The 21877-nt window shown below is 34.7% G+C and overlaps 1 protein-coding gene and 1 long non-coding RNA gene across 8 annotated transcripts in view; one reads left to right on the forward strand and one right to left on the reverse strand.

Annotated features, from left to right (window-relative positions):
* The window catches only part of DGKB (diacylglycerol kinase beta), an 802099-nt gene that overhangs the window by 79233 nt on the left and 700989 nt on the right, over window positions 1-21877 (forward strand). The window lies entirely within an intron of this gene.
* On the reverse strand, window positions 1358-9021 carry LOC143685949 (uncharacterized). The gene is made up of 4 exons (XR_013176820.1): window positions 8974-9021; window positions 6635-6695; window positions 3269-3363; window positions 1358-1576 (listed from the first exon to the last, which is right to left on the reverse strand). It is a non-coding gene; the product is annotated as an uncharacterized LOC143685949 (long non-coding RNA).

Genomic DNA, 21877 nt, shown 5'->3' on the forward strand with positions numbered 1-21877 from the left:
AATTTGCCTTTTAAGAGGAATCTGAATTGTATTGTAAATTCGAAACACAAAATATCCTTGAATTGGTTGCTTTTGATTGGCAATACAGCAATCACTACAGATCCAAGGATCATAAATGCTGTTACCTCCAGAACCAGAGAATAGATGCATATGTTCCATAAGCAAAGCTGATGTTACTAAGTTATTGTGAGATACATGGTGGAGCTTTGAAATTCCAGTCACATTGCCAGCCCTGATTTTTTTCTGTTGCATTTGTGACACTGCAGGGTGGGTCTGAGTTACTTTAGGGGGTTGATTGCTGAATGAGATGCTAAGATAAAAAATAAAAAAGTAGCTCTCCTGCCGATTGGCTGTCTTGTCATTTAAAAGTAAAAATAGGAACTCTTGCTGAGAGCTTACTATGTGCCATGTGCTGTTCTAAGCATTTTGCTTATGTTAGTGCACTTCATCTTTAGAATACCCTTATGGGATATTCCTGTTATTATCCTCATCCACATTTTATAAAAGAGGAAATTGAGGCCCAATGGAATTAAGTGGCTCTCCCACAGTTACAGACTGGAAGGAGTAGTGCTGGAGTTTGAACCCAGACAGTTTGTTCCAGAACCCAGAGTTTTAAACAAAAGCTCTAAGTTTGCTGTTGGCTATCACTGACGTATTAATACTGCTCTATATTTCATGTTATTTCACACCTGCTTTGTCTCTGTTTGCATCTGACTCTCAGTAATTTATTTATTTTTTTTTACCCAGCATCCAAACCCATCTGCCCTCACTCCATCCTCAGTTTTTTCACTTGATTCTGCATCCTTATCCGTCATGTCCTTTCAGGGATCTTATTCGACTCTCACTACTGTCCTCTGTGGTTTCACTGAAACTTGTGCTTACTTTTATTGTTGAATAAGTCACAGAAAATTGATATTATTTATTCCCTATGTTGAGGACAGAAATCCAGCCTTCCTTATTCATCTTCTGACCTTTAGTGCTTAACACAGCATCTAATATAATTATTGGGGCTCAATAAACACTTGTTTTAATAAACTGAGTTCAAGGCTCCAATTCAGTTCCCTGAAGGGTTAGGTAGCCCTACATCCGTAACATTTAGCATCTAAGCTTTCATCAGAGAATGGTCTTTCATATGTAAATTACAAGGACTGAGCCAGCGAGTGTATTTTAACAAGTAGCACTCATGATTAGAACAAAATTGCTCAAAACTTGTTTACTACCCTCTGCAGTACTGCATTTTTAGCATATAAGGGACTATAGCTTGAAAAATGAGGTATGTCATATTTATTCCCAGATCATAAAATAAAATTTGTAATAATACTGCTTTCTAGTTTTACATTACTAATTCATCTTCAGGGAGACAACAACAACAAAAAAGCAAATTTTAGGAAAGTGGTTAACCAAAGATTTTTTGGTTCCTGTGGGATAATAGAGTTAAGTTGTGAAATGATGTTCTTTAATTGTTTCTTGAACTCTTAATTCCTTTGGAGGAAAAATACTCAGAAGATTCTGATTCTGTCATAGCTGACAAATAGTGAGGCATGTCTGTTAGCAGGCATTTAATTCTTGATTATTGCTAGAAGAAAATAAAGAAGTGAATTACGGTGGGAAAATCAGTTCCCAATACCTGCTCCTCCAAAGAAACATTTTCAGTTTATATGATAATTTAGATTCTACTTATGAATGATTTCAAAAACTTATGTCATAAGTACTTAAATATTATAATACAAACTAGACACCAGATAGGGCTTTCCAAATACCATATTTTTTTTTAAGTACCATCTTAGGTCACATCATTTGTATTTGCTGTTATTTTACTCGAATTGGTTTCCTAGGCTGCTTAAAAGCAGAGAACATGAAGTGAGTTGGCTTAAACAATGGGAGTTAATTAGTTTACAGGTTGATGCAGAGTAAATGTCCCAATTAAACCATCATCAAGGTGATGCTGTCTTCCCGAAGACTGGGAGCTAGTGAGGCTTGGCAACTCTGCCGGTAGCCAAGGCACCTGGAGGCATCTGCTAGTCTCTCCCTCCTATGGCTTCATTGCTTCCAGTGACTTTCTCTCTCTGAATTTCGTTCTCTTTTAAATGACTCCAGTAACAGGATTAAGACACATCCCGAAAGAGTTGAGTCACACTTTAGCTGAACTAACCTCATGTTTACAATGGGTTCACACTCACAGGATGGATTAATTTTAAAAGCATGTTTTTCTGGGGTACCTAAAATTCCGAACCACCACATGAATCCATGCGAGTCAGCTCTTAGATAAATTGCTGCAAGCAAGGGGAGGGACAATTGGCATAAGTATGGTGGCCCCATCAACTGAATAATCTCGGGATGTGGTTGCCCCAGTGAGGGACCAGTCCTGCCTTTATGATATACTTTTTTTTTTTTACCCCTTAAAGAAACCCAAGTTATATCATGTTTTGATTATTAATAATAAGATAGATTTTGTGAAGGTATAGAGAAATGGGCTCAATATTTACATATTATTATTTTAATTTCATCATTCCTGGTTTAGGCGCTAAGTTATAGAGATTAAAACTTCATCACTGCATTCAAACTGCCTTACTAAATGTTTAAATCCTTACTAAATGACTAACCTTGAGTAAGTAACAAATTCTATGCTTTAGCTTTCTTCTTGTGAAGCAGGGATAATGAAAATTGAATCTACTTTGTAAAACAGAATGCACATAATAAACACTCAAAAATATTAGCTATTTATTATGTCCTGTTTTCTAGGAATGTTCTTGCAGTAAAAGATTAGAGGATCCAAGAAAATATCCCAAATAAAATCTAAATCCAAGATGCAGTCCTTATTTTAGTTTTATATTAATAAAAACATTTAATGAGATTCATGAAATCTGTTAAGTATATTATGAACATGCCCCTTATAGAATCTTCTTTGCTTATTATTTTGCTTGAAAAGTTTTTATCGAATTACAAAAAGAGGCAACTATTAAAAGATAACTTAGACAACACTTATGAAGCACCCATGAGAGTGACTGGCACAGTAAATTTCAATTTCCTTTTCTTACCTAAATCTATGATGAGAAGTCTTATTTGTGCTCTTTCATTTTTAGTCTTCTGACATTCTTAAAACATACTTGTGGTTATTATTAACATCCCAAAATACATGTCATTATCACATATACATGCTATATACATTATTAATATACAAAATGATATTCTGTTTTACTCTCCATGGCTTCTCTGCTATTTCCACTTAGCATGCCAAGGTCTCTTACATGAGGAAACCCATTCCTACCTGCTTCGACTCCCTTTGATCATATGAACTGGAAAGTTAGAAGAAGTAAAAGCCCTCTGGTAAAGCATTATAGGATCCTTGACCTAAAAACAGAACTTCAAGCAGAAAAGATGGAGTTTGTAGTTTATTCAGTAACTTGTTTTGCTGAGACAGAGAATGTAAGGGAATGTTTCTTCTTGGGCTTTTGCCCAGGGAATCACTTTGCTGATTCCTTAATGAAAAGGAATAAGGACCAGGGAGTTCTTTCTTGTCATGCCATTCCTAGGGTGTATTTTAAAGATTGTAGGTTACACTCAGCAACTTCTGGATAAAGTTCATAAAAATAGACCTACTTATTAAAACTACCACTTTAAGAAACAAAACTACTAACACCATGACCCTGTTTTCTATTTGCGCTTTCAATCACTGATGAGCTGCTCTGTACCAGGCACTGTGCCAGGCGTGGGGGAAGAAAAAGAAACAGACAAGTTCCTACATTAGTAAGGGTTATATTTCAGTGAAAGGTAGATACAGAAGCAAACACCTAAACAAGGGGACAAGCACATGATTTATTGTTGTCTTATTAATAAGTGTTATGAAAGAACTAAAGAGCTGAGATAGAGAAAACAAAAGATCCTATTTACAGGGGGCCCCTTGAGAACAAGCTGGTTTCAAGACTCATGAGGTGTCCCCTTTCCTCTGTTATATGTTTTATGTGACCTTGGTGGAATTTTTTCATGCTTGTTTCATTATAGAATAGGTCTCTGGTATTGACAAGTACGACGTGATTACAAAGCTGAAGCAATCCTTAAGACCAAGACAGATGAACCCACGGTGAATCAGAATTTTAGAATTATTGAGCAAAACATTTTCATTCAGTCAAAAACATGACGCCCACATTGCTTTTCCCTTTACCTTTATATTATAGGATTATTCAGCTGGTGGCAGCTTTTAAAGATAAGAAAAATGCAAGTACTTAATGTTGCTTAGTAACTTCTCTTGCCTGTCATTTTGGGCTGCACGTAAACAACTTGTAACTTCCCCCCTCTTGTCCTAAATTACTAGAATCGAGAAAGAGCACACAAGCTGATGAGTCACTTTGTCATGGTGCTGCTCTTAATAAGAATTCTGATTACTTGGATGGGTGCTCTATCGTTACATAATGTTGTTTGCCATCGTGTATGACAGAATTTTCTTTTTGGCCAAAAGGGTTTTTTTTTTTTACTGTCTTACCTCAAAGAAAGCATAGCATGAAAGCCATGCAGGGGAGGGCTATTGTTTTGGGTCCCTGGATTTGAATTTTCTCTATCCAAATTCCTCTAGACAACATTTTCCAGAAGTGAAGAGGTAAGATTTTTTTGAGCTTCAAGTGGAAATTTTTGGGGGGAGCCATTAATACTCATATCACCTAAACTACATACTTGGTGGCACATTAGGTACCTAAATAGCAATAACGTGTTCGTGGGAGGGCTTTGAAAAACAAAACAAAACAATATCTTGAGTGTGGCTATCAGAATATTGCTATTGTTTATAATTAGACAATATCCTTTAATTACTGAAATGGGATAATTTGTAAGAAAAAGAAAAGATTAAGAATTGGTTACATTTGATTTATCTGGCAATTGTATGGCAGTGCTATACTGATCAGAATTTCCTCTCACTCAGAAGCATTAAAGATACATGGAAAGGGGAACATCTGGACAAAGCCATGCCCTCTGGTTCTCTAACATCTGTTTTGCTGATACTGATGAGTTAAAATCCAATCCAAGTTAAGAGAAGCAAAAACAGTTTGAGGAATGCTCATAGGTATGTTCAAAGAGGACAAGAAAAGATCACTTTCCTTCTTCAAATTTAAACAAAGTTAAATAGTTGTCTTTTTCACTCCAGACTTTTTATAGCCCTTCAGATGTAAATGTGTGTTGGAATCTTCTGGAGTGTGATTTATTACAAACTTCTTGGACTTTATTTAACCACATACACCCTCCTTTTGGATGCGTCTATTCATCTCTCTTTGAAAATCCCAGGACACATTTTAGGAAGAGCTGGTCTATTGGCATTTAGTTATTTACTAAAACCTTTTGATCACCTGCCCTCCATCAGACTTTCCAGTAGATGCTGGAAGAAAATTACAAATAGAACATGGCCCTTACATTGAAGAATTTTCCCTAACTTTGGGGTTGGAGGAAGACAGATGAAAGCAGTATTTTAATACCATGGGCTATGTACAGCAATAGAGGTAAGCACCTGTTGCTATAGGAGAAGAGGGGAGCAAGAGAATTAGGAATTCATCACAGGTAATTAGGATTTCCATTGATTCTTGAGTGGAAAGTTGGGATTTATTCAATAAAGGACAGTAAAAGCCACTGAAAGACTGCATCTAGAGATCATTATTTTATCCTCATGTGAAAAACAGTAGTCCTTTCATTCATCCAAGCATTGCATGAAAAGTTTGATACATGAATTAAAAGGTCACTGAAAAAAATCTGGCAGAGTCAAATGTGGTGATATAGGTAGTAGTTAAAACTGTGGGATAGATAAGAATCCTTGGGAAAGAATTTAGAGTGAGAAACAAGATAATTTAGGAACAGATCTTTGTGATCCTAATATTTTTAGAGTATATCAGATAGACAAGATTGCAAATGATGAATTACAATAATCACATTTCTCTCTTTCTCAGAAATCTTTGGTACCTAACACACTTCATTTTCAACCAGTGAATCTTTGCCCATTTTCTCTCCCCTTCTTGTCCAGGCCAAACCCGGTATTCAAATTAAATAACTCTCTTGCCTATATTTTCATTTCCCTGTACACTTTTTTCTTTCGTTTTACATCAGGCAAAATCCTCATCCTTTCTCAATTGAGCAACCTGGCTTTGCCTTTTCTTAGATTACTGAGTACTACTGAAAATCAAAATTACAAAGGCATGAAAATGAGTGTCAAAATAGATTTGTGATCTCCCATCTCAGTCTGATTGTGGTAATCCTTCTAAGTGTCCCAGCAGTTTGTCTTTCCAGTCTCCACAGCAGCTTTCTCATTAAGCCCTGCCACATATTCACTTTCTATTTTCTTAAAAAAAGAAAGGTTTGAGTATCTTTAACCTGTCCCTCTCTGTTTCATTTATTTTTATTTTTGATATTGGCACTTGAACATTGGAATTAAATTTGGATTTTTTTTTTAAATTATTAACATCCACAATTACTTCAATGCTCCTCTCCACCACCAGCCCCAATGTATCTGTAGCCCTTGCTTTTAGACAATGTTTCATAACATGGGCCCTCTTTATTTCTTCAAGAATGTCTTTTAGTAATTTATTCCCTTCCAATCCAATGTTCCTTTGACACTATATGCTTAAAGCTCCCTTTCTGTCTATGCTATTTCCTTACCCACCTGGCACTCCCATGGTTTCTCTGTTTGCCCCAGTGTTTGGTATCTGGTACAAAGCATGTACCTAAAAAGTGATGAAAAAATAAGTGAACTTTGATAATGCCCCTCTCTTGATTGGGAATGATGGGTTGTCTCATAAAATCATTGCTGAATCAACAATGTTTTTATCCTACAGTCTACTCTATTAGATAAATAAGTGACATCTCTTTCATTCTTTGTAATTGCTATTTCTGACCTCCTCTTTGTCCTTCTCTTTTTTTGTATAACTTGTATCAATTCTGAGCAGGTGCCTGTCTTTTGGTATATTTTCTCCCTTGGAGCTTTCCAGTAGTGAATATATTTGCATATTCTGGAGATAATACCCAATCATATTTTTCTGTTTTTAAAGAATGAGATTATTTGTCCTAAATTGACCAATGGTAGTGATTGGAGCTTTATTTCTCCAATTTTAGCAGCTTAGGTTGGATTTAGGCATTTGTTTTATTTGTGAAACAAATTGTGAATTGATTGTTGGTATTGAGATTATGAAGCTGGATATGAAGAAATGGAAAGACTAGGGTTATTTTCAGTATTCTAACAAGAAGAAACAGAAAATTTGAGGACTCATAGAAAGTAAACAAAGCTAAGAGGTCACATATGTGGACAAAATAGAAGATACTTGGGCTGCTAGTACTGTTATCATTTGTGTCATAATTGATCATGTGCCAATAGAGAGAGAAAGAAAATATTTTTCTCAGCTACATCAAATATTTGCTACCAGATACATTAAAAATGTTTATTAAAAGTTTTTTTAAATCATTTTTCCAGGTTTGATTCAGGGGTACGTGATCACTTGTTTGCATTCTTGTTTTCCTATAGCCCTATCCTCCATTTATTCCCTCTATTCTGTCTACTTAAACAAACATCACCAAATGTGAGAAGTGAAGGCATTTTAAGGATAAAGCATGATTTATATAAAATCTTATCCTTATGTGGATTCATTTATAACATATACCAATCTACTTTGTGAGCGTGTATTTTCATCTTTCTGTAGTTTCAGAAGTCATAGAATGAGGTAGTCCCTAGAAGAGCCTTTGCATTTCTAATGTTTCTTTTCTATATACTTTTATCTAAGCAAAATAATAAAGTTAACTGTGACCTAAAAAGTATATACTCATTTTGCCTGGTACATAATATAGCATATGCCCTCAGCAGTTTTGTTTGTGGGATTTTAGACTAAAGTAAAACTTCATAAGGAAATGAAAACTGTGAAATGTGAAGATTTTCAGGCTAGGAATCTCCATGAAATTTTATAATTAGGTAAATTTTGGTAAGCTGATACATTTGTAACGTATTTATGTCTAATTTCCTCCCTTATTATTAGTTCCAGACATCACTGAAAGAGATCAGTGTATTTTTGAATAATACTTATCCCAGTTCAAACAGGAAAAAATTAACAACTAATTTTAAACTTGGACAAATAACCTTGGTAGGTCTTGAGTTGAATATTGTGCCTACTCTGTTCTGGTCAAGCTTCCCTCCATCTTATGTTCTAGATTCAAATAATTTCAGTTTTTGGTTTTTGATGATTTAGAGTAGGGTTTCATTTCCTCATTTTAGGGCTCTTTTATTTTCATGATCTACTTTAGATCACCAAAAATCTAAAGTACAAACCATTAATTGATTTCTGTGGGGACTTGTTCTTTCTGATATGATCAGCAAAATATTGGTGGCCTGTTATTACTCAAGGAATTTTATTACTCTCTGTTAGCTGGGTATGCAGCTCTGTTTCCTAAAGTGGGCATGGGTTTGGGAAAAGACCTTCTCCTCTATCTCCTTTGGGAGTAGGAGTGATTTTCAAAGGAATGCTTGTGGTATGCCATGGTTTGGCCTACTACACTGAAAGTTTGGCCTGATGAAGCACTAAGAAATATAACACAGAAGTCTATACCTGTTATGTAGCAAGAATTTCAGTAAAGCAGAGTTGCCAGCCCTCAAGTGCTGACATCACCCTCCTCTCTGCTCTCCAGTATTATAAAAGGCCAAACCCTATGTCTGTACTTTAATACCTACAGGATTCTTCCCTCTCTAATAGGACTGAACTGTGAACAAGCCTCAGTGAGGAATGAAACAAAGCTAAGGGAACATCTACTCCCTGTATTCTTAATCCTGTGTTTATTCTTTGCTGGGATTGTATTTAGAGTAGGGTTTCATGTCCTCATTTTAGGGCTCTTTTATTTTCATTATTTACTTTAGTAGTATAATGAAATAATATAGTAATAGTTTATATTATTATTATTATTTATAATAATAGTAAATTGAAGCAAAGACCAGATGTCTTGGCTGAGTCATGCTCCACATACTTGCCAATGCTGCAACCTAAGCCAGCTTTTTTGTTCTGACCAGCTCGGAGTCAACGATAAAAAGCTTTTTACTTGACTGGCTCATGGATTAATTGCTGCTTCCTGTGTGACATCATAAACACCCCTTGACTACTGCAATTCCCAGAGCTCCTCTTTAGCTATGTTGTAACCACCACTTGCAAGAAATAGAGTCTTCTAAAGGTTTTCAAAAGCTTAGAAAAATCTTGAGGCCAGGAAGCATTGCACTGAGCTTTTCCTTATTATTTATACCCCCAAATTTCAATGTTTAAATAAAAGGGTTGAAACACTCCCCATATATATCCATCTCTGAAACTAAATTCCGAGTAGCTTTCTGCCCTCACAGCTTGCAGATATATGCTGTGTTCTTCACACAACAGTGAAAATGAAGGGAACCAATAGATGGAAACTTGAGGAATCAGCTAAGTTCTTTTAGATTGCTAATCTTTTATTTGTATTCTAGTTTCACCTTGAGTTTATTATTTTCTTATGTACTGTGTTCCAACAGATAAGAAAAGTAATAATTTTTATTTAGATCATAATTCTTAAGGAGCAGCATGTAAATGTCTTTGTGCTACATATTCTAAACAATGTTCTGTCTTCATGGCTTTCAAATGTATGACTACTTCTTCACACAAAGATGAAAATGAAGAATGCCAATCTTTTAAGATTGAAGATACCCAGTTGGAAGAAGGATCCTTTCTTTGCAGGTCAGAGGGGTATTGGTGCAAAATGGTATAATGGTGCAAGGAATTCCTGGCATATGGGGTGAAATAACCCAGATGTTAGGAATAAATAAATACTACAGCATGCCTGCCTTTGGGACCTCTGCCTCTGCAACCCAGCCAATGATAATTTGATACTGATATGCACCTCTATTTAAATTGGCTTCAAAGTCCATAAAATATTGCCTAAATATCAAATGCATTTTCCTTTTATCAATTCTTGCCACCATCAGCCTCTTTTTTTTTTGGCATGAGCAGGCACTGGGAATAGACCCCGGGTCCCTGGCATGGCAGGCAAGAACTCTGCCACTGAGCCACCCACCCCATCAGCTTCTTTTTAACATTTGCCATTTTGGATCATTTTATTTCTCTTACAATTTTACCATCCTTTTGTAATTTGTAAGACTTCGCTGTCCTAATATTATTTTTATTTATTCAAGTGGTCAAAAAATTTACTGATTGCTGTTTGCTAGCGCTGGGAATACAATGTTCATCAAACATGGAAACAGTTTCTGCTCCCCAAAGTCCACAGTTTAGTAAAGGTGATTGATATTAATTATCAATTACTTTATTTAAGAAATATATTTGAATAGCTACCTGGTACCAGGTTCTGGTTCAGGCATTGGAAATCCAGTGGTGAAAATGATACATTCAGAAACTTAAATTTTCATGGGGAGATAGTGAGTAACAATTAAGTAAATAATATACTTGTAGATATAAGTGCCATGAAGACTAATAAGACTGGCAAGAGGAAAGGAAGTGATGAGGAGCAGGCACTACTTTAAATAATGTGATATTTTAGATTGAATATTTTTAATAAGCTCAGCCTTCTATGGGCATACTACACTTGAAATTCCTCTAAACTATCAAAGGGCTGATGTTAAATAAGTAGTTGGATATTTGAGGTTGTGTTATGAGGTGAATTGTGTCCTCCAAAAAGATATATTCAAACCCCCAGTCCCAAGAGGGTGACCTGATTTGGAAACAACATTTTGAAGATGGAATTAATTAAAATGAGGCCAAACTAGATGAGGTTGGACCCTGATCCAATATGACTGCTGTGCTAATAAGAAGGGAAGAATTGGACACCAAAAGACATGGGTAAAATGTCAAATGGCAGCTGAGGCAGAGGCTGAAGCCCAAGGATTGCCAACAAGCCACAGAACCTAGGAAGAGGCAAGGACTGATTCTTTTCTATAGATTTTGGACTTCTAGCCTCCAGAACTGTGAGACAATAAATTTCTCCTGTTTGTGGTACATTGTTACAGTAGCCCCATGAAATTAACCATGCTAAAACTAAGGGGAGTAGTTAAAGATAAAATATCAGGTTTGTCAGCAAATACAAGATACAGGTTTCAAGTTACAGACTTGAAACCAAGAGAGATCATCTAGGAATTGAGTGCAAATAGAGATGAGGTTCCAGTGCTGAACACTGGGGTAAAATATCAACTTTCCAAGGCATAGAGAAGAGGTGGAGGAACTTGCAAATGCAACTGAGAAGCAGCAGCTGGAGAAAACTAGGAGAATGTATTTCCCTGGAAGTCAAGTAATGAAGAGTTTCAAGAAGAAAGTTCTGTTGAAATATGTCAATTGCTAATGAGAGGACAAGTAACATGATTATGGGTTGACCACAGGTTTGGGAAAGATAAGTTTTCGCTGACCTAGAAAATGGTGGTTTCAGTTGAGTGGTGGATCAAAAGTCTGATTAAAGTATGAGTTGTTAGTGTTGAAGTAGAGATAAAACAAATAAAATAAATATGCAATTACATCTAAAATGAATGCTCAAAATCCAGCAGTATTTTTTTTACCTAATCAGGAGTGTTTGGTAGGCTTTTAGAAGCAGTTCTTCCAAACAGATCTGAAGGATAAGTCATTGTTTAGATAATAAAAGAAGGATAGAAGATCATATAAAACCACTTTATTGCAAGGCCAACTTGAGGATTGAAAGGAGGCCGTATCAGCTGGAGTAGGTAGGAAATGAGATGAAATGAGAGTCAGGTGGTACAGGGCCTTGTAAGTGAGACTGTTTATATTTTAACCTTAGAGGAATAGAAATAATTGTGGATTTAAGGGAGGTGGTGGTATCTGGACAACATAATCTAGATCTTGATGAGATTACTTTAGCTGCAGTGTACAGGATGAATTACTGATTAGTCACATGGAAGTTGGATTGCCAATTATGAGACCATTGTCAAAATAAAGGTATTTATTTTGGTTTATAGTGGTAGCAGTGCAAGTGGAGATCGATATATAAATTCGAATGATATTTATGAAGTGAAACTTACAGGGCTTGAGATGAGGCTATGTGTTGATGATGAAGAGTCATCAAGAATGACCTCTAGTCTGTGGAATTGGCAGTAGAAGATGGCAACGCCATGAGCCAAGTGAAGGAGAATTCTAGAGTAGGATCACTTTGGCTTGCTGCTATTTTTGTGGACCTTAATGATTTCAGTTTAGACATGTTGATTTGAGGGACTCCGGAGAAATACTCATCTTCTTACTAAACTTTTCAGGCAATATATCCCACTGACACCTCAAGAATATTATAAAAGATGAGTTTATCTTTATCCCTTCAAGCTTTCTTCTTGCCATGTTCAAGTATCTAGGATACTCCTTCCTAGTATCAGACCCAGCTTCCATATTAGTGGACTCCAGTTCCCTCTTCTGAATCTTTCCATTTCTGTTCTTTCTCATTTCCATTTCTGTTCTCACCAGGCAATTTTTAATTCTTAATTTTCATTCAGCTACACTCATAAAATAACCTGCTACATGGCTCTTCACTTTCAAACCATTCCTTGCTTGATTAATTTTTGTAACCTCAATATCAACTATCCTAAATAAAATTCTGATTTTCTCATTTCCTTGCTCAAAATAAATCACCTTTTCCCATAGATTGTGCTTGTTCTGGTATTCAGGCTAAAATCTGTAGACTCCCCATAGCCTGCCACTGTTGTATTGCCCATTTATTAAAAACTTCCTTGTTTAAATCCTGGCTTTAGCACTTAGTAGCTGTGTGATCTTGGTTAAATTATTCAATCTCATTATATTTCAATTTTCTATTTTTCAAATAGAATAATAATAGTAACTCCTTTACATAATTGTTTTGAGGTCTAAATCCATGGAAATCTCTTGGTACAACCCCTGGCACATTGTTAGCACTCAACTAATGTAGATTCTATTATCATTATATTAGCCTCTCACTATGCCCCCTCCATGCACACAAGCATATTTAACCATTTAATGAAGATACCTTTTATTTTCTCTCTCTCTTTTACTTTATACTCCTTACATTCTTCTACCTAGACTGCTTTCTCCTTGTTCTTTGGGCAGACCCTCCACTCAATACCATTTCTTCCTGTCCAAATTCTCTAATCTCTTCCAGAACCAGATTTGACCTTCCTCTTTCCAGTAAATATTCCTACCCCAATCAACACTGCCCTCTCTCCAGTCTCAGTCTGGATTGAACACTGCTCAAGAAGCAGTTCTATCATCACACATTTTTATGTATTTCAGAAGTGTTTCTTATTCCTCTCTTGTATATACTTTTATATTTAAAATATTTGTAAGTAAAATAAATATAGGGAATGTATTTGGGTGGCATCCATAGTTTTCATGTTATTTGTGAACACAAGCTTGCAAAGATAAGTTGGCAACTCCTTCAGTCACCTGTAGATAGTCTTTATTTTCTTTTCATACACAAATTGGTTTTGGCTGAGCTCCCCATCATGGAACATTAAGTTACCTGGCCCACATCTTCTTCCGTAAGGACAGGAGTTTTCAAGTCAGCTCTCTTCTAAACCAATTGGGGCTAATGTGTTTTCCTGTGCCTCCGGAACTCTCTAAGTACATTTTTACTAGCCCTTCTGGCAGCAATGGCCTTGCTTTTGTGTTCCAGATAGTTAGGATTTAAATTTTTTCCTCAGTTATCATAATTTGAAGGAAGTAGTCTTAGGAGAGGTGACAAAGTACCAGTTTTGTACTGCTCAGAGATCTACAATAATTGGCTTTAAAAAGTGGCATGAAGGAGAATATTTAATATCTTTTGTGTTTCCTGCCTAATTTCCTTTGCTCTAAGTTCTGCTGAACGCCTTTGGTGCATGAGCTGCCTTTTTATAGGATGTTCCAAAAGCATGAATCAGGATCAATTCTTATTTTATTCATGACTATACATGGTGGTAATATACAGAGCCTGAGATGAGGGTTTATTTTTCCCCTCTGAAGATTTCAGGGATGTTTTTGTCCGGATTTGGAAAATATGCTCTAGGAGTGATAAATTGAGTGCTGCCTCAGAAAAAGTCTGGCTGTCAGGGAACATATTTATCTCCATGCTTGAGAGGCAGAAATGGTGCAGATCTTTTTAAAAAGCTGCATGAAAACCTTCTAAGGTAAGGAAGGAGGTCATTCTGACATGACTATATATGCATTTTATTTGTAATTTATGGGCTGTCTAGGCAGAAAGAGTAATCTGAAATCCCTGATCATTCAGAGACAAACATTTTTTTTTCCTGTTAGTAATTTTGAACTTATGAAAACTTGATAATGTATTCTGGTTCATGAATAGATATCATAGTATAAGAGAATTACAGTAATATATATATATATTAAAAATTCTCTAAGGTTTGCTTAGCTCAGGAATCTGCCTGCCTTTCTAAGTCAAGTTTTATTGGAACACATCTTCACTCATTTATTTTTGTATCGTCTGTAGCTGCTTTAGCACTGTGAGTAGCAGAGCAGAGTAGTTGGACAAAGACTCTGATCCTCAAAGCTTAAAATAGTTACTATCTGGCCCTTTTAAGGGGAATTTTGTTGACTACTTCTGTAAAGGGAAAAACTGATACATAACAGAAACATGACGGAAGTGTCTATTGATTGGTAATCATTTTCCACTGTTTCATTTCTTTTTGGGGTATATTGGATTTAGAATAGGGTTAAAAGTCAAAAGAAAATAAATGTATAAAACTGGAAATGAGATCAAATAACCATCAGTAGGCAAATGCTTGAGTAAAGTATCACACTTCTATTCTCAGGCATGCTCTTTGACTACCATAAAGAACGAGTTACAATTGTATAAACGTTCATTGTATCTTTTTAACAAAAATACTGAGTTATAGAATCTGTAGCATATGGTCATATTTAAAACATGTAACTCATAGCAAAACATTATTTCCTATATATGATGTGGTTGTAGAAGCAAAGCAAAGACACACACTGAGTTCTAACAGTGGTTAAATTAGGGTGTGTGATTGGTATGAGGTTCCTGGAAATAGCTTTACTTTTTATTTTAGCCTTACTTTTGATACTTCACATCTTTACTGTTGATCCTTAAGCATTTTGTTAAAAATAGCATATATTAATTTTATAATTGATTTTTACATGTGCACCTAATATCAATTATTTTATCATATTACCTTTTTGGTCCCATATTCATAATCTTTCAAGGGGCTTCCTACAGCATGAGGATACAGTTCAAATCTCTTACACTATCTGTGAGCCGCTCATAACTCAGTCCAGATTATTGCTCCAATGTATCCTTGAGTCGCTTTATCACTCTCTAAGTGTTCTAGCAAGAAGGCCATGTGATGATTGGAAGCTCTATGAACCCAGAAAAGATCATGTTCTTTAAATCCATTCCTGTGGGTGTAGACCTATTGTGGGTGGGAACCTTTGATTAGGTTATTTCAGTTGAGGCGTGGGTTTCACTTAGTCCTCTTACTGGAGTTCTTTATATGGGAATAAAAGACACACAGAAAAAAAGCCCCCCCAAATCTGAAAGACAAGGATACAGAAGCTCAGAGAAGAAGCCTCTGAAGCCAGAAGCTGGAAGCAAGGCAGCCCAGGTGAGTGGGGAGGGACCAGCAGGCAGTGCTGTATGCCTGGCCATGTGACAGGGGTGCTGAGGATCACTGGCAGCCAGTCTGTGAGGAGAAGGTATCAATCTGTTGATGCCTTAATTTGAACATTTTTCACAGCCTCAGAACTGTAAATTTGCAAGTTAATAAATCCCCACTGCAATAGCCAACTTCTTTCTGAAACATTGCACTTGATCAGCTTTAGCAAACCAGAACAGTCTATCTTTTAGTTTATTTTGTAAAGGCAAAATTCCTTCTTACTTAGAGCCTTCCAACTCACTGCTATCCACTCTGAGTGGAGCTACCTCTCCCATATTCTGTCTGGCAAATTCAGTTTAAATGTCACTTTCTCAAAATTACCATTTTGATCCTTCAATAGAAATTATGTCCCCCCAGTTATGCACTCCTGTAAGTATTGTGAGAAATGTAGCTTTATTATGGAAACCAAATTGATATCTTATGAAGCTCAGAATTGCTAAAGTAATATGAAGATTTTTGAATATGCTTTACATGGTGAACTATATAAAATATGCATTAAAGGTAATTTCTTGAAAATAGAATCCTATCATGAGAAGAAACAATAATCAGATGTACAATTGCCTTTATTAGTTACTTTGAACAGTTTCTGGATTATTTAATTTTAAAAGACTTTCACTGTCATACAAAAATCTTATGGAGCAGAATTATTGTACCGTAGGATAAATATATGATGGAGAAGAATGAGCAGTCTATTTGATTTTTCTTTCCAGCTGTACGGACTGTTATTGTACAGGTAATTGTCTGATAAAATATTGACTTTTGTAATTTTATAAACATGAACATTTAGGAACCTGGGGACATTCTTTAGACTTTATAGCCTTAAGTCATCTTGGATACTAAAAAAAATGGCCTGCTAAAGACATATTCAGATAGAATGCAAGTATTAATTTAAAAGATGTTGACAGAATAAAGCCTGAAATAGTAAATAACTTGAAAGAAAGAAAATGTTTCGTATTTAGGGAGGAAACTCCCATCTAAAGTGGAAGGATTTGATCTTTTCCAAGTATCTATCTGACAACATCTATGTCCTGAATGTGACACGTGAGAGCTTACCCTATTATGCTGTTTCTTTAGCTCATCTTGGCCAGCTAATACAGACAAACTGGGTGTCTACATAGGATCTCCTTTACCTCGGAACATAAATATTTTGAAGTAAACTTATAGAGATTATTTTTATTTGTCATTATTTGGGAAGAGTCAGACCTTGAGCATCTCACTATTCGTTTTTTCTTTACTTAAACAAACATATCAGAAATCCATATGACATTTTGCTCTATCTGACAGCATTTAGCCACAGGGATCTCATTTATTACAACTATATAAAAGCATAGAGTTTTGAGCACTAAAATATAGTGATCTATAGAACTGTGGCACTTATTTTTGTTGTGTTTAAATGGTCTTGATGGATTTTGATGTGAAGTAATTGTCCTGAGTCTCCTATGACTTACAGACCATAAGCTAAAATTTATGCAGGGCTCACAATGAATTCAACAGAAGGATGGCGAAATTAGTTTGAAAGATATTTTAATAGATCGCATAATATAAATAATAAATATCTAGCCCTTTCCATTTTTATATTCAATAAAAGTTTAGTTTATAAGGACAGTTCACCAATTTATGGAATATACAATAAGATGTGTAGTTAAATAACTACTCTAATCATTTTAAAGCTTTAATTACGAATCATAACAGCAATTGCAAAAGATAAAGATAGCACAGTTCATAAAACTTTTACTCTATATTGCCATTTATGAATGCAGATGAAATAAAGGAAAAGGAGAAAGTGAAAAGAATTGTAGATGATGTTAACCTCTGAATTATTATGGGCTTGATATTTTTTTTCCTTGTCAACTTGATTTATGAAGATAATGTGCAAGGGTCATACATAAAGAATTTTTGTTGACAGACTGCTTGTGTGTGTGCATATTTTACCAATAAAATATTACTGGCTTTTTTTTTTTTAAACTGGGAAACCCCAAATCACCATATGAGATGATTTCATCTCACCACATGAGATGAAAAATGTACTTTTGTCCTGGAAGAAGTGTCAAAAATGCAAACCTTTTTTTTTTTAATTACCCATATAAGTTAGGCACTAGAGATACAAAAAGTCATTATAGCATCAATTGCAAGTCACCAAATGGGGGGAGAAGTGTAATTTAATTCTCCTATCATTGTTTTCCCCACAACAAATCAGCCTATTTTCAATGGCTTCAAGTTTCTATTGCATGTAGAATTCTCACTTTGAAGAGTTATCTAACATTTCTCTCTCGGGAAATGTTTAAAATTTGAAGCTAACTTAGTAAACAAATATTTATTAAACATCTATCACAAACTTGATTTTCTGGCGAACATTTCAAACCAAAAGAAGTAGTTATAAGTTACAAACCACTGACATATGCAAACCAGTACAAACTGTGCACTGGAGCAGTGAAAATGCAACTCCAGGGTTGCTGGCCATAAGGGGAATTCATAAAAGGATATTTGAGACGGAAGGAGGCCAAAAATTTCACCAAATTTCAGCAATAATATTGTAGGAGGAAAATCATATGTGCAAATTATGAGGTTAGAAACTGTAACAAAATATAGTACATAGTTCTGAAACTTCTCTGACACCCCAGCATCTTTATGTGAGAAAAAAAGCTCTTGATTAACTATGGTCATAGAAATCCTTTAAGTTTTTCACATGCAAATCCCAAACCACTAATCTCTTTATAATTATTTTCCCAGCCCTAAGCCCGGTTCTTAGCACATAAAGAAAAAACAACTGAGATATTGAAATCAAGGACAATAACTGATTTTCCTCTTCTGAAATCAGAATATAATGGATGTTACTAATCTTGGTTAAATAGCAGAGACTATTTAAGAAAAGTAATTTGAAATATGGGTTAAATTCTCATTTATGATTGGATTCATTTGAATGCAAATATTTTAACTAAATGGACCACAGCTGTTGTAGGCACAGTGGTTTTAAAAGAAGTACAAACCATGTGACCCAGCTAGTTGAGGAGATGGCTGGAATTTATACTCTGTGGTTGAGTGACAGTATGGAGCATTGTTGGATTAAGTTTCTCTGTGAGTGGCACAAATTATCAAGTCCAGAAAGGCTTGTTGAGTTGAATTTGATGCAATTTATAATAGAACAAAACTAAACAAAAAAATGCCCTGATGTTAAATAAGAATTGAAACCTAAGCATTAAATAAAAGAAGAGACACAGATTAGGAAAATTGTTGAATTCTAGCTTGACTATTCTTCAAAGTCAAGGCAAAGAGGTGGACATAGAGCTAGTTATAAAGATGTTGTCAGGGTCAAATGATGCTTAACAGTGTGTAGGAGAGAGACTTTTTTTTTTAACCTTAAAACTAATCAGTGAGATAAGGATGTTACAAGAAAAAATAAAGAAAGGAAAAAACCTAACATATTTAGCACATATGCAAATATTATTTTACATAAATTTCATATGATCTTTACTGATAGTTATTGAGCAACAAGATCAAGGGTGGTCTTGATAGTTGTGCATTATTTATTTTTACTAAACAAATGTATGTAAAAACGTAATAAAGTCTGCAAAAGCTTTTGTATTTACCCAGTAGATGCAAAATGGTATATTTCTGATTTATAGTCTTCAATTACCTATGTAGTTTAATAAAAAAAAGCATAGTGGCTCCTAAAAAATAAACTATTCCTAGATTTTAAGCTATCGACATTTGCATGAATTTACATAAGAACACCTTCTGAAATAAGGGAAATAGCATTTGGCATTTAATAAGGATGTTCGAAAAAATTTAAAAGTCCTAGGTGGTGAATAACTATAGAGGAATGAAATCTTTTTCATATATAGCTTGTAGAGACAGCTTCATTTCTTCATAATCACATCTTTTAATATTATGTTTTTCAAACCGTGCTAAAAAATCTTATCCTTTGTTTTCCTGCTTTCAGGGAGATTCATCTTTACTGCATCACATTTAGTTATCTTCTTAATAACTCACCAAATTCCTCCCTAAAAGAAATGGCTATTATTTTCTAACATGGGTAAAAAAAAAAAAAAATCCCTTGCTGCCCAAAGATACTTATGGAATTATATCTAAAAGTTAGTTTTTTTTCTCCTGTTTTTTACTTAAGCTAGTGAAATCAAAGAAGAGTTTGAGAAAGAAAGATATTGCAAAGCTATTTTTTACTACGACTTATTTTGGGAATGCACTTGGAAAGCTACATGCAGGGGACTGTGTGATCTAAGACTTTATATTGTGTCTAATAATAAATCTATGTGGGGGGATTGATTTGAATAAAGTCTTGAAGCTCAGGGTACAATGAATTTTGTTGTAGTTTTTGCTTTTTTTTTTCAGTTGTTACTGAAAAAATGCAGTATTTCAGATGACTTCAATTTTTGGATCAACATTCTCCCATTTCTTTTACCATTGTTTTTCCTTATATAGAAAACATTAATTACCCCATCGTATTATATATATATTTTATATATATACATATATATATATATGAATGGAAACAATATGTTTCTGTTATTTATTCTGGTGGATTTTAGTGGGAATGTGGAAAATATGTGCTGTTTCCAGTGTTAATGTATCAACCAACTTGTCTCCACAAATATTGCATTATAGTAAATGTATTTCTCCTAAGATGGTTCAAAGTGTTATGTGACCCCTGATTCAAAAGAAAGAGCCTGAGATAAAACAGAGAATCTTGGACCCTGATTTTCCCTGCTTTGCCAATACAGAATTTCCTTGGGGGTAATTTTTTATGTGCTTAGAGATGATATTGCAGGATAACCGAGTATTTCTCCTCTTCTTCAAATTCTACCCTTGTATGTATTAAGCAGCTCATAGAATTTCATTAAAAAAAGTTGCTATTAACTGTTCAAAAGGCACTATTACATATCATTTGCTTCATTCTTAATAATTCAGCAATCTGTTTTCTCCATATCTTAACATCACAACATATTTTTGTACCAAATACATATATAATATTTGAAAAAGAAGTTATTAATAATACACATAGCACCATTAATGAATTCTGTAGATCAGATTTCTTTAAATTTAATGAAGATGAATATCTTCTAATTTTCTCATTTCAGAGATCATCAGTAAGAGTGAAGCTATACTTTTGATCTGCAGTCGTCACTTTACTTAGAAATAGTGGAGTGCAAACTTAACAATAAACAGTTGTAGATGTGCATGTCATTGAAACATGCATAAATGTGCTTATGTATAAAGAATTTATACGTCTATGACAAGATTTAATTAGGCCAGTTAATATTAGGTTGACAAGAGCTGTCTTTTTTTCCATTTGAAACTTTCCCCGCTAAAATCATCAGTACATTGTTCAAAATCAAAAAAAAAAAAAAATCACCTAATGTCTTTGAACTTTCTATTGGTTTGTTTACTTGAATAATTTTCTAAATTTATAGAATCCTTATTATCTTCATGTCTTAACTATTTACTTTATCAGAGTAAATATAATTAGAGTAAATGTGATCCAAGTATGGGGAGATTCATATGTTAGATATTTTTAAGACATTATCAGTCATGGTCTTATCAAGCAGGCTATTCTTGGGATTAAAGAATAAAGAGCGAAAATGCCTGTTTGCCCTTTGCACTTGAACAAGTAAAGACAGGCTAAATTGAGTGAGCACTTGAATGAAAGACTGCAGATTTGTAATAGAAATGGTGCTGGTGAGTGATTTGAAGATGTTTTGAAAGACCCTGTTGACCTCATCTACTGGAAAGTTGTTACCAACTCAGAACTTCCTGAAGATAATGAATTATTCCTAAGAAGCTTAATGGATATTTTGGAGAATTCTATTTCTGAGCCAGGATACTTTCCTTATTTTTCAGGGTACTTGAATTTCCTATTACATGAGTCAGTTCCTGTAGATTATTCTGCTTTTTGATTATTTTTTTTTACTTTTAGTATGGCAGCAGAGACAAATAATTACGTTTTCATGTAGAATGACTATCACTTAAATGGTTGCATCCCTACTCTATTGATTGTCAAATAAAATGCTGAATACTTAAATCCTTTCATATTGGCTCTCATTTTTAAAGTTATGTTTCTCAGAGCAATCCATACATAAAGGGTGATTTTTGTTTGTTTTGTTTTGGGGGGGTGATTATTTTAGAAAGCAGATTTCCTTCTTTTCTGGATTAGAATTTGTAAAAATATTTTTTTTTAACAAAAAAAAATTTTAACAAAAAATATTTACAAATTCTGGCTGTAGGAAGCTAAAAGAGGCAAGAGTAGTCTCTTAGAGAAAA

This window comes from Tamandua tetradactyla, chromosome 1 (assembly GCF_023851605.1).
Source record: "Tamandua tetradactyla isolate mTamTet1 chromosome 1, mTamTet1.pri, whole genome shotgun sequence".
Classification (NCBI taxonomy): Eukaryota; Metazoa; Chordata; class Mammalia; order Pilosa; family Myrmecophagidae; genus Tamandua; species Tamandua tetradactyla.